Source organism: Podarcis liolepis, assembly GCF_965112155.1.
Source record: "Podarcis liolepis genome assembly, chromosome: 9".
NCBI lineage: Eukaryota > Metazoa > Chordata > Lepidosauria > Squamata > Lacertidae > Podarcis > Podarcis liolepis.
The window spans coordinates 51,527,797-51,541,102 of NC_139564.1; the positions used below are offsets into that span (position 1 = coordinate 51,527,797).

The 13,306-nt window shown below is 44.2% G+C and overlaps 1 protein-coding gene across 3 annotated transcripts in view; it reads left to right on the top strand.

Annotated features, from left to right (window-relative positions):
• The window catches only part of TLR3 (toll like receptor 3), a 115,560-nt gene that overhangs the window by 44,911 nt on the left and 57,343 nt on the right, over positions 1-13,306 (top strand). Inside the window, exon 1 of one of the 3 annotated variants that reach the window (XM_083459845.1) lies at positions 3,521-3,617. The exons of the other annotated variants lie outside the window; for them this stretch is intronic. The gene's annotated coding sequence lies outside the window, so the exon portion shown is untranslated. Of the gene's footprint in view, positions 1-3,520; positions 3,618-13,306 lie in introns of those variants that run through there. 3 annotated transcript variants of the gene reach the window in all.

Consider the following 13,306-nt stretch of genomic DNA (forward strand, 5'->3'; position numbering starts at 1 on the left):
GCGGCTGGCTGGCTGGCTGGCGAAGGAGCAGGTGGGGAGGAGGCGGGGGACGGCGGCGGCGCTCTGCTGGAAGGGTGCCCAAGATTATTGGGGGGGCTGAGCCCCCCCAAATTTTTTTTGAGGGGGCTCGAGCCCCCTCAAGCCCCATGGAGTCGGCGCCTATGCAGACGCTTCAGGTTACAAACTTTGCTAACCAGGAAGTGGTTGCTCCAGGTTAAGAACTTTGCCTCAGGATAAGAACGGAAATCGTGCGCCAGCGGCGCAGCGGGAGGCCCCATTAGTGAAAGCACGCTTCAGGTTAAGAACTGTTTCAGGTCAAGAACGGAGCTCTGGAACGTATTAAGTTCTCAACCCAAGGTACCACTGTAATTGTCCATACAAAACCTGAACACTTTGACTCAAAATTGCTACAGACAAGGTACTAAATGGAGTGAAAGTAGATGCAATCCTTTTGAACAAAGCAGAAAGCTGTATTTCACAACTTCCATAGGCATCTAGTTGGCCACTGTGAGAACAGAATGCTGGAATGGGTGGGGCTGTGGTGTGATCAAGCAGGGCTGCTACCTATGATCTTAAGATAACTGCACCCACAGAATGCCAATTAGCACTGAGCTAATTTTCTGAGCTCAAAGGCAAATAGATGACAGGCAGGTTGGTCTTTTACTTAAGCAAAAAGGTGGTTTTTTTGCTTAAAAAACCTCCATCTTTCTGTCAGACAACTATCTAGTCTCAGCGAATAAAAGCTATATTATAGGAGATGGATGTTGGCTATACAGAAATGTTAGGGTTCAACACCAACGCCTTGCAATACATACATACATCCGGTACATCTGGACTGAAAGCAAAACTGCAAAACGTACGAGTCTCAAGCACATTGATGGTCCACATGGAAGAGTACAGCAGAACATGTTATGGTGGAACATGGACTTCAGAATTCACCCGTCATTTATTTATACCCTACGCCATAAGGTTGGGTAACCAGTCATTCACCAGAAGTTGGTGGAACACTACTAGATAAGAAGGAATCATTTGACACAAGCAAGTGTTACCTAGTCTTATGAGGATGCTTACTCTGGTCTCTGCTCAGTCAAAGTTACTCTTGAATTGCTGGTCTGTTAGTTTGCTTCCAGACCTGATCTGTTTCACGCATTCAAAGATTATTAACTATAGCTGAATATCTGCTTGTGTCCTATATATGCCACTAAATGAAATGCCATAACTCAGAAACATCATGGACAGTTAAACTCTCTAGGTGGTATTGTTTTAGTCAGAGTAGACCAATTGAAATTAATGGTTCATACTTAGTCATGTAATGAATCATAGAATTATAGAGTTGGAAGGGACCATGAGGGTCATCCAGTCCAACCCCCTGCAATCTTTTGCCCAATGTGGGGCTCAAACCCACAACCCTGAGATTAAGAGTCTCATGCTCTATCGACTGCGCTATCCCATTTCATTAATTTCAGTGGGTCTTCTCTGAGTAAATCTTAGTTGAATACCACCCTCTGTTTTCCAACTATGCTCTAATTATAATTTACTCAAACCTGAGGGCGGGTCTTGATCCTAAACGAGGAAGGACTCAGAAGTTAAAAGATTAGTCAACGCTATGTTTTGCATCAGTTAGAAACACAGAGATATTCTGAAAATGATATCACAAACTGCTCGACTCAATAGTAGGTAATTTATTTTCAAATACAAGGAGGGGTTCTGCCCACAACTATTATTTGAAGTGTTCATTTGCAAACAACAGAAGCTTAGCCTTTATGATGAATGCACTTCAGTTCAAAGTCATCTAGGGAAAATATGGGGGTTTTGATTGCCAAAACACAGAGAAGACTGAGAACAGCCCAGCTGAGCTGGAATTAGTCATGTTTTAATAAAGTCCAAAGCTACAGTACTGTTGTATTAACCAACATGTGCCAGTACATTTCCCTTAGAATGTGCTTTCACCCCAAAGCCATGTTCAATTATAGCAGCATTTCATCTTAGTTTTGTCTACCACTGTCTAAGAACAAACATGTGTGTTTCCCATTCAAATACCCTCCCCCCCCCCCCTTGGAACTGTTGGCTTTCATGTACCGTATTTTTCGCCCTATAGGACGCACCGTCCCATAAGACGCACCTAGTTTTTTTGGGGGGAAATAAAGGGGAAAAAATTATTTCCCCCCAGGCGCGGGGCTGGGGCAGCCCGAGCTTCCCCCGACCCCAGCCCCCAAACAGGCAGCTCTCTGCAAGCCGTGGGAGCCCAGCGGTGGCTCCCGCTGCTTGAGAAGAGGTCCCCGAAGCCTGGACGCGCTGAGATCAGCGCGCGCAGGCTTCGGGATGCCTGCAGCTCTCCCCAAGCAGCGGGAACGTTCCCGCTGCTTGAGGAGAGATCCGCGAAGCCTGCACGTGCTGAGATCAGCGCGCGCAGGCTTCGGGATGCCTGCAGCTCTCCCCAAGCAGCGGGAACGTTCCCGCTGCTTGAGGAGAGATCCGCGAAGCCTGCACGCGCTGAGATCAGCGCGCGCAGGCTTCGGGATGCCTGCAGCTCTCCCCAAGCAGCGGGAACGTTCCCGCTGCTTGAGGAGAGATCCGCGAAGCCTGCACGCGCTGAGATCAGCGCGCGCAGGCTTCGGGATGCCTGCAGCTCTCCCCAAGCAGCGGGAACGTTCCCGCTGCTTGAGGAGAGATCCGCGAAGCCTGCACGCACTGAGATCAGCGCGCGCAGGCTTCGGGATGCCTGCAGCTCTCCCCAAGCAGCGGGAACGTTCCCGCTGCTTGAGGAGAGATCCGCGAAGCCTGCACGCGCTGAGATCAGCGCGCGCAGGCTTCGGGATGCTTGCAGCTCTCCCCAAGCAGCGGGAACGTTCCCGCTGCTTGAGGAGAGATCCGCGAAGCCTGCACGCGCTGAGATCAGCGCGCGCAGGCTTCGGGATGCCGGCAACTCTCCCCAAGCAGCGGGAGCGTTCCCGCTGCTTGCCGAGAGGTCCGCGAAGCCTGGAGAGTGAGAGGGGTCGGTGCGCACCTACCGCTCTCGCTCTCCAGGTTTCAGCGAAAGCCTGCATTCGCCCCATAAGACGCACCCACATTTCCCCTTCATTTTTGGAGGGGAAAAAGTGCATCTTATAGGGCGAAAAATACGGTATTCTCATCCTCTCTCACTATGCTGAATTTGCACAACAGCATCTACAGGGTAACTTTAATCCATTTTGATCCTGCAGGAGTCCTGAGACAGAACAACAAAACATCCAGATTTAGTTTCTGCCAGCTATAACTTTACGAACAAATGAAATCAACAAGGTCCTTAAGGAAAGCAGGGCAGATGCATGTAGCAAAAATGGACTGGGATAGCAAATGCTCCCGTTGTTAATGAAAAGGGGAATTAGACATGGTGAGGGACATCACAAGACTTTAGGCTAATCAAACTAAAGCTTGTACCTCTTTAATGAGAAAGAGGATTTTGCAGAGGAAAACAGTTATTGGTTGTAAGTGAATCACAGCTATTGAAATCCAAAGCAGCAATTGAGGCGGACTTCTTCTTTTGTAGTGAATATATTAGCAACAGACTGAACTATCTTTCTTGCCACACCACAGGGGAGCCTGATAGCCCTCCACGTGTTCAAAGAATATGTGAGGTAGGTTGCATGAGCTAACCACTTGCCACTACTAATACACCCAACAACCATGACCACCACCATTTTGCATGTTTTGGACTCTATGTGCCCAGCAGTAGAACAACAGCCCTTTTCCAAGGATAGTTAGTCATGGGCAGGGTATAAATAATATATATGATGATGATGATCTTATTGACATCCTTTGGTTGATCTTATTGACATCCAACACCCTATTAGAATGTGGTTCTTTTTTGTTTTTTATTGGGTTATTGTTTTTAGTTTGATTTTATATGTTGTAGTCTTGTTTGTGAACCACCCTGAGACCTCCAGGTATAGGGTGGTGTATAAATTGAATAAATGATGATGATGACTGGGCCAGGATCCCAACCCTTGCATAAAGGAGTGGGTTCATCAGTGCTGAAGTAAATTGTTCTCCTTGGACTGCACTGTTTCATCTCCTGAATAGGACAGTCTGGCTCTAAGCAATGCCAGGAGGGAACCTTCTACTGGTGCCAATGGAAATTTCACTTCTGAGGATGAGAGCAGCAATGGGATGATTTTTGATGGTACCATGGCGAGAGGAGGAAAGGGCTAACCTTGCCACAATATCACAGTCCCAGTGGAAAATAACTCCACCTTCAATCAATTCTTAAAAAAAAATACACAGCAGCAATTGCCTTTCACAGACAAACAGAAAGTATTTTTTAACTGTCATATTTTTCAGTAATAACTGCTTCCTTTCCCTCTCTGACCTGAGTCATGGCATTGGGAAGCATATTAAGGATGGTCAGGGCTTTTTTTCCCCCAGCTGGAACTCACCAGAACTCAGTTTACACTTTTCTCAATTTTGCAGGGCAATTCGCCAGCCAGGTAATGGGTATACAAAATGCATATACCAGGGATTGTGTGCATGGAAATGCATATAGCAGTGAAAATATACACACATTGTATTTGGCAAAATTCTTTTGCAAAGATGTGTATATTTGGCAACACTGCATTTTAAAATGTACACTAAAATGCTGGTGGATTTTCATAGGGGTGGAGGAAAATCACACACTGGTGTGGAAATGGGGAAAACTCAACTTAGGGCTGGAAAAATGAGAAATGGAATGAAACCAAAACTGACAGATTTGCCCATCCCTCACTGAGTTACAGTTGCTTTCTCCCAGCCCTGGTGTACCTAGTGCCATCTCCCATCTGCTATGCTTCCTCTCCTCCATCTATCTATTTCCTTTTCTTTGCCATCCCTGCCTCCCAGGCCTTTATCTCAGTTGGTTTACCTACTGCTTCTGCAGTAGCAACATCTCTGGTTTCTCTGGCAACCCAGCAGGCAGGCTGAAACTCCACACAGTCAGCATCCTCCCCACCTGCCATGACTTATTTTAGCTTCTCAAGCAAATGTGCCCTCTTCACCCCCAGTCCAGTCCAGGTCTCAACTGCTTTGCAGAGTGAGATAGCAGGATGCTTATTCTGCTTACTTACACAAACGGTAAGTAAGTCATATTTGAAGGGGTCCTAGATAAAAAGTCCTCTTTTTTTGAGGAGTCTTTCACTCTTATTCAGAAGGTAGAAGAAAGGAGGCAGTGCTAAACATAATAGCCTGGAATGTCCTCAGGGAATAAATACGAAGATGACATTCGAGCAAAATAGTAAGTTGGTCCACTTCCTCTCCCCCACAATTAATGTTTCCAAAGCAAAAGCCGGAATGGGGTTGGGTTGATGGCCCATTTCCTGGGAGAAGTAAATGTAGTGATGTGGTGGATGGAGTTGACTAACCAATTATCTAGCAGAAAGACCCCCCAACCTGGAAAATGTCTGCTCCATGCAAACTGCCTATGCAAACAAACCATGATGTTAAGCCAATGTTTATTCTTGTGAAACAAAACAAACCACAAACTCTGGTTCGGCGGCAATGCTGAGCCAGGGATCCTGATTTCTGGCTTTCACTTCTGCTAGGGGAAGAATGAAGTGGGAGCAACGGTTCACTATGTGAAGTGGGCCAGGATGTCTTCAGGCCTTTTACTTATTTTCTATCCCTGTTAAAGTAGAATTTTTCTTTTCTGTCCCACAATGTTATTTGCTTCTTCCTGATTGTGTGGACGCTGCTCCTCCACTACGGAGACTATGCCTTATCCCTCACCATTCCTTGTGGCTCGATCTTCAAAAACTTGCTTCTTTGTTCTTTTGAGCTTCAAAAAACTTGCTTCCTTTTTGTTCTTCGGTCCACTGCAATCCTGAACTAGGGCGCATCCGGCCTATATAGCTGGGTAGTGGATCGGAGTGAAGACTGTTGCACTCTGGTCCATCACCGAAGCACCACCCCCTCTGGCCACCTAACTGGCTAATTTAAATCTTGAGGATAGTGGGCCATCTCACCCTCCCTTGTAGAGGGGGGCAGGGAAAATTCCTCAACAGTCAGGCTCTAATGGTGAGGACTTTTCTCCATGGAGCCGAGGGCCTGCTATGATGGGCCACAAATGTTGCCCACCTGGGGACTGGGTAACCAGTCGTTTTCTATCCCAGTCAAATACAAATGATTCTGTATTCTAGACGGGATTTTGAAAAAAAGAGTATCTCCTACCACCCAGAATCTCTCTCAGTGCCCCCCCCCCCGCCAGCATATTTTAAAAATACAAAGCGGGTCAGATAAAAATCTGAAGTCAAGCCAGTTCCCACCATTTGTGAGGAGAATCAAATCCTGTTCATTGGTGGAGTTAATGGAAGCAAAGGAAGATCAATTTACTGCAGCACAGAGGCACTACTATCCCTGAACCCTGGGTAACTTCCCTAGGACAAAAACTTTTGCCATGCCTTACACACCTCTTTGGGATGTAATTGGAGTCAAATGGTGCACAATTGCTGTGAAAGGAGTGTACTATTCAGTCAATGAGCTTTGTAACTGATCCAACTTTGTTCAATGGGCTTTTTTAAAAAAAAGAAAAGAAAAACCACACACACCTCCATTCAAAATATTGCCATTTCTACCTTTGTAAAGTATCCCTGGTATTCCATGGCAAGGAAGCAAACGTGAAGCAGCATGTGTTCTGAAAGGATACACTCAGTAAAACAGTTACACAATAGTTAGGGTCAAAGAGGCTCTCGCAGCCTGAGTGATTTTGCGGATCACAGAGAGCTCTTTGCATCAGCAATGCCCCCTGTTCAGGGATCACTGTGTGTCATATACTGTTTTGCATTGATTCACTGAACTCCCAGACCTATCAGCTCATCTTCTTTCGATGAGACACAGCTAATTTCAAGTACAGCTGCACTGAAAGTCCTTAGGAAACTCTTTCAGTATGCAAAGGAGGCTTTTGGGGGGAAGTTATACATTTTCTCCAAAGACTGCCAAATGCTTATATTGTGTATGCCTGTTGGCTGTTGCTTGCACCAGGCACTTCTTCCTATCACTGGGGATCTCCTTCCTCACAACACAATCACAGTCAATTGGGGATCAAACTCTGAATGTAAAAATTTCAGATGGCCATGTAGCCAATCAGGCTTGGCATCATGACGACATCATGGAAAATGTCATAGTGGAGGATATAGAAAGCCAATACATAGTGAGAATGTGGCTTTCTAGCTGGGTTGGGGGAGCAAATCTGGTCTTGAATACATTTTGTGGAAGAAAGGGATCAGCTGCCCACACTATCATAAGGAACAGACAGTGCAGTTACTTCCCTACCCAAAACTTCTTTCTTGTCCCATTGTTCATAGAATCATAGAATCATAGAATCATAGAGTTGGAAGAGACCACAAGGGCCATCGAGTCCAACCCCCTGCCAAGCAGGAAACACCATCAGAGCACTCCTGACATATGGTTGTCAAGCCTCTGCTTAAAGACCTCCAAAGTAGGAGACTCCACCACACTCCTTGGCAGCAAATTCCACTGTCGAACAGCTCTTACTGTCAGGAAGTTCTTCCTAATGTTTAGGTGGAATCTTCTTTCTTGTAGTTTGGATCCATTGCTCAGTGTCCGCTTCTCTGGAGCAGCAGAAAACAACCTTTCTCCCTCCTCTATGTGACATCCTTTTATATATTTGAACATGGCTATCATATCACCCCTTAACCTCCTCTTCTCCAGGCTAAACATGCCCAGCTCCCTTAGCCGTTCCTCATAAGGCATCGTTTCCAGGCCTTTGACCATTTTGGTTGCCCTCTTCTGGACACATTCCAGTTTGTCAGTGTCCTTCTTGAATTGTGGTGCCCAGAACTGGACACAGCACTCCAGGTGAGGTCTGACCAGAGCAGAATACAGTGGCACTATTACTTCCCTTGATCTAGATGCTATACTCCTATTGATGAGGCCCAGAATTGCATTGGCTTTTTTAGCTGCCGTGTCACACTGTTCTCCAGATCCTTCACATTTGTCCACCCAAGCTGTCAAAAGGGATCCCCTTTCATCGCCTCTGAACAGGGCTGCAAATCAAGGGGTCAAAGTTAGCTAAGCCAGAATTTTACACTTTCCCAGTTTGAAGAAGGGGTTCTCTTATAATTCTGCTCACTTTCACTGTGGTTTCCTAGGCTAGGGTTTCTGAAGACCAGCATCTTGTGTGCTCTACAACAGAAAATTAGAATCCCAATATTATTTCCAACATAATGCTAAGGTAAACCTTCTGTCAATGCAATGATTTCCTGCCCTGCAGGATAGAACATTCTCCCTACCTCCCCATCTGTGCTCCTTAAACTTGCTCAGGATTTCCTCCCCAACCCTATGGAACAGGTCTGGGGATAGTGTAGGGGCACGAATCCTTGCAAAAAATCCTTGCACTAGCACTAACCTTGTAAAAAGTTCACTGAATACAGTAGTAGTCTACTGATGTCTTTTGCATTTATAAAATAATGGTGCTTATTCAGGATGTCCTCAGGGCACAACTAATAAATTTTAAGGGATCCAGAGTATGCCATTTTGCTTAAGAATTGGATTAAGTTCCTGGCTAGATCGGATCAAAATCTACATTGTTTAGCATTCTTCTCAGCAATTCCAGCAAGTAGCAAGCATTCAGTGGTATATCCATAATCACAATAGTCATGCAAAAATTCAAGGACTGTGTACAACCCTCCAATCCTATATCAGAGCAGATCCAGTGCTTCAGAGTGGCTCTGATCTAACCTGAGCTGATTCAACCCAGATCTGTGCTCTGAGCAGATTTAGGGGCCTTCCACAGTGTTTAATTAGGGTTCAAAACCTTAATTAAAGATGTAGTCCAGGGAGGGGGGAGAGGAGGCACACAGAGACTGCTGTGTACATCTCCTTCTTCCCCCTCCCAACCTCATGTTTAATTGGATTTTAAACCCTAATTAACATGCAGTTAGGAGAAAGGGAGGAGATGTCTGTGCATCTCCCCCATCTTCTCTGCTATATCATCCCCCCTTCCACTTTTGACACCCACAGATTGCTTTGGGTGGACCCTATCCAACCTGGGGTAATCCAGGATTGCCACAATCCTATCTGACTAAATCCCAGGTCAACCCAAATCAGCTAGATTCAGTTCAGGATCTGGTCAGGTTTGGTACACAGCTCTCACTAGCAGTAGCTTGAAGCTAGTCTCTCTTTGTTTATTCAGTGTCTTTACCACCAGAAGTTGACCAGTGCTCACAAGTAAAAAGCTCAGGAATGTCCCATTTTTTGATTGATTTCATCCATGTAGAAGTATCCACATTTTACTGAAAACAAAAATTTTGCCTTCTCGGCGATTTCTTTTTATTTAAATAGATGATGATGATAATAACAGATTAGGCAGTTTATATAATAGTATATCATTTATTTTATAGTGAGTCTCTGCTCATTATTTTTCACATTTCCTTGTCAGAGTACAACAGTAATTAAGGAAAAACAATGCAAATGAATACCATTCCCATCAAGTGAACAGCTCCCCCTTGACATTTTTTAAATGTCATGAAAATGTTGCTACAGTCAGTTACACTTGGATGTTTAATTCACAGAGAAAAACTATAACTAGGGATGCAATGGCCCCATCAGCTTTGAGTAAATAAAGACATAATTGAAATGGCACACATGCAGGGAGTTCCTCCGCCACAGAGGGGGGTTGGCAGAAGACTACATACTAAAGTCAATTGATACATCTTCTATTGGTCTTGCCACTGGCTGTCATGACCCCATACCTGTCAACCTTGCAGACTGTGGTGAAGGACCGAAGAGGAGGATGTTCACACTACTTCCATGGGGGAATAACCACCAGTTCCTTATTCAGTGCCTTTCCAGCTAAAGAACACAGCTTTTCCACCATCCAGACTTGGAGGATGATTCTTCTTCAAAAATCTCTGCCTCCCCAGCATCACAGAAATCAAAGGCTACCAAATAAGGCAAGTGCCTTAAGCAGCCAGCCAGATGGAGCATACCATATTTTAGGCTTGGTCAGCCTCCATAAGGCTTCCATTGGCTCTAGCTCCCTGCAGAGAGAACATCTGCTATATCTGCCTTAGCATGACCCCTTGGAGCTGTCCTAGGTCCTGTCCATATGTTTTCCTCTTGACTAGACTCCCATGTGAGACAGGTTCACTATTTTGGTGTGTGTGTGTGCACATGCACCACAGAAACATTCACAAGTTTCGTTTATTGCAGTGATGGGGATCTGTAGCTCTCCAAATGTTGCTGGCCTAAAATTCCCATCTGTTCATAACTCTGGGATCTGAAGAGGGGGTATCTGAGGATGTGGGTTGGGGATTCAGAGTGGGAAAGAGAATTGCCCTCAGGGCCAGCACCAGATGTACATAATCAACCAGAAGCACACATGCAAGAGAATTTCATTATGCCACTACTGCTCTGGTCTGAAGTTGTCACGTTGCCCTCCTCTAACTCAGAAGCCATAGTGGGCCCATAGTTGACCCCACTCTGTTGGAGTCAGTGACTGCCAAACAAGCTGGAGTCCTTAAGTAAAGATGAACCTCTTGCCAAAGACAGAGCCAGCAACTTAGACACAAACCCATCCTTTATGAAAAAAATAAAAATAATAAAAATAATTGCAATTATTTCTACCACTACTTAGTTACTCACTTTTATTTCAGCTCACTTAGCATAGATACAGGCAGCATTATATTTTGAAGGCAATTAATACAACATACCTATATTTTTGCACTTCTTCCAGTTCACATGGGCTTGATGTGATTACTGGCCACAAGACTTCCATAAAGTGATCTAATATCTGCCTCCTTCATTAAGTCTGAATTTGCAGCATCAACTTTCATTATTAATAAGCTCAGAACATGTTAAACCAAGTCATCTTTGGCAGGTGTTTCAATAATAATAATAATAATAATAATAATAATAATAATAATAATATAATTTATTATTTATACCCCGCCCATCTGGCTGGGTTTCCCCAGCCACTCTGGGCGGCTTCCAAAAGAATATTAAAATACAATGATACATCAAACATTAAAAGCTTCCCTAAACAGGGCTGCCTTCAGATGTCTTCTAAAAGTCTGGTAGTTGTTGTTCTCTTTGACATCTGGTGGGAGGGCATTCCACAGGGAGGGCGCCACTACCGAGAAGGCCCTCCAAGCGTAAAAATGGAAAACTATCACTAATAAGGCAGCTGGTAACAAACTCTGAATTTCTAACCGATGTATTCTATAAAAGTGTATTCATCTATGAACCAACAACATAGTGAAGGGGATAAAAAATTAATTTGTATTTCATAATTTTCCCAATACCATCTTGCTGGCCTGACCTTAACAAGAAACCCACAGAGGATCGTAGGGCAAGGCAGCCCACTAGCTTCAGCACCATGGAAAGCTCCGGGAGAACAACTTGCTCCAAAAAGAAAATCTAAAGGTGAAATAAAGCCTTTTATACATCTGCGGCCATTTCATCCTTGAGCAGCGGAAGACCTTGAAGGGGCGAATCTCTGCCTTGGATGTTAGCACTCCTCCTCCTGTCTTGACAATTCCCTGCAGTCTTATTGCCTAGGCTGATGGGCTGAAATGGGGATTTCATCCCTGGTGCAAAGGGGTCTGTTCCTTGAGTAGTGTAGGCTCTTCGGACCACAGAGGACCTAGTTCAAGTACCCAGTTATTTAAAAATGCTCTCTCCCTGTCATTTCCCACATCAGTTTCAATGCTCCTCTAATTCCACTTAAGGATCTCCAGTTTACGTTCTGACTATGTAAATTTCTTCCTCACTCTCTGCTTCCCAACAATAATTTCTTTTCCTCTATCTCCTTCAGTTTAATCTGCCATTCCCATTCCCATTTCCTTCACCATTTCTTCTCCAGTCTTCTAGCATTCCACTTTTCATTTCTACATAGCCTCCCCTTCTCTGTCTACTTTCCTCTCTGCCTGTCAACCCATTATCAAAGTCAACTTCCTCTTAAACCTTTTATTGACCCACTCACTTTAGATTTACTTTCTCTGCAATTTGTTAGCACTTAATCCCTGCACATCCAATTTGTGTAATACTTCCATCTGGCCACATTGCCTCTTCCCATCTTTGTTGTCCCTGCCTTAGATTGTAACCCTTCTGGAAAGAACCTTGTTATTTGGGTAACCTATAAATTGTGCACTAAAACGTACTAAATGCAAGATGGGAATTTTAAAAAAAGAAATTACCTTAGAGTGTGGGATAAAACAAATTAATAGTAGCGTAGAAATTAATGCTCAAGTTGCTACAAGAACTTACTCTTTTTTGCTATGATAAGTGACTGAATACAGAGCTATATGTTACCTTGCACAGAAAGGACACAGACCAAAAGATGCTGATATTTGAGGAAAAGACACCTGTGCAAAAATTAATTTTCCTCTCTGTGACTACCTTCTCCCATATCTTCTGAGCCTCCTTGGGGCTTAGGATATACATTTTATAATTGATTAAAATTCCGAAATCACAACCCACCCATGTCCTTTTATCTATGCCTTCACCCCACCCCACAGGCCTTCCAACATAAATCCCCCACTCCATTCAATTCAATTCCTACATTTTTGTCATTATTTATCCATATGCCTAAATTCAAAATCCCATGCTTTTCTGACTCCATGGCTACTGAATTCCCTTTCAACCAACCTAATGATCTAACCCCCAGTAATATGTACCCCAAAATGGTCAAATCGTTTATGTGCTGCCCTTCGGTAGGAACCAAGCAGCCAATGATAAGCCAAACCCTGGAAGTGGAGAATTCTGTTATGAGAGGCCTTATTTCCTTTTACCTATGGAAACAAGAGGCACAGCAGCAAGCTTGATGCAACTGTACTGATGGAAGGAATCTGGTGGCATTGCTTGCAGGAGCCTAATAAATGCAAAACTGGTGTTTATCCTCTAGTTCTTGAATGCCTCATTTAAAAATAACATTATTGATCTGGCATTTTGCTGTTTAAATGGGCCCTTAAGACTTCTATTCTTGTGTCATCCAGAATTGATTTTTTAAATCTATAATTTAAAAAATCAGAGTTTTAAGCATTCCTGTATCATTAATGTGCCACGAACTGCTCATTTTTGCTGTAAGAAATCTATGCATTGATTTTAAAAAATGTCACTTGGAGTTGCACTTCCCACCACAAGAGAATTTTTTTTGCATGACTTACATACCGATATCAAGTACATTCACATAGAAGTGGCTCTAAATGTTCCCATTGTGGACAGTTCCCTTTGTGGACAGCTCGCAAGGCTCAGGCTCAGCCTGAGTTCGGGCTTCAATTCCCCATAGCCATTCAGACAAGCTTTGCCTGAGCTCTGTCCAGCATACAATATTCGCTGT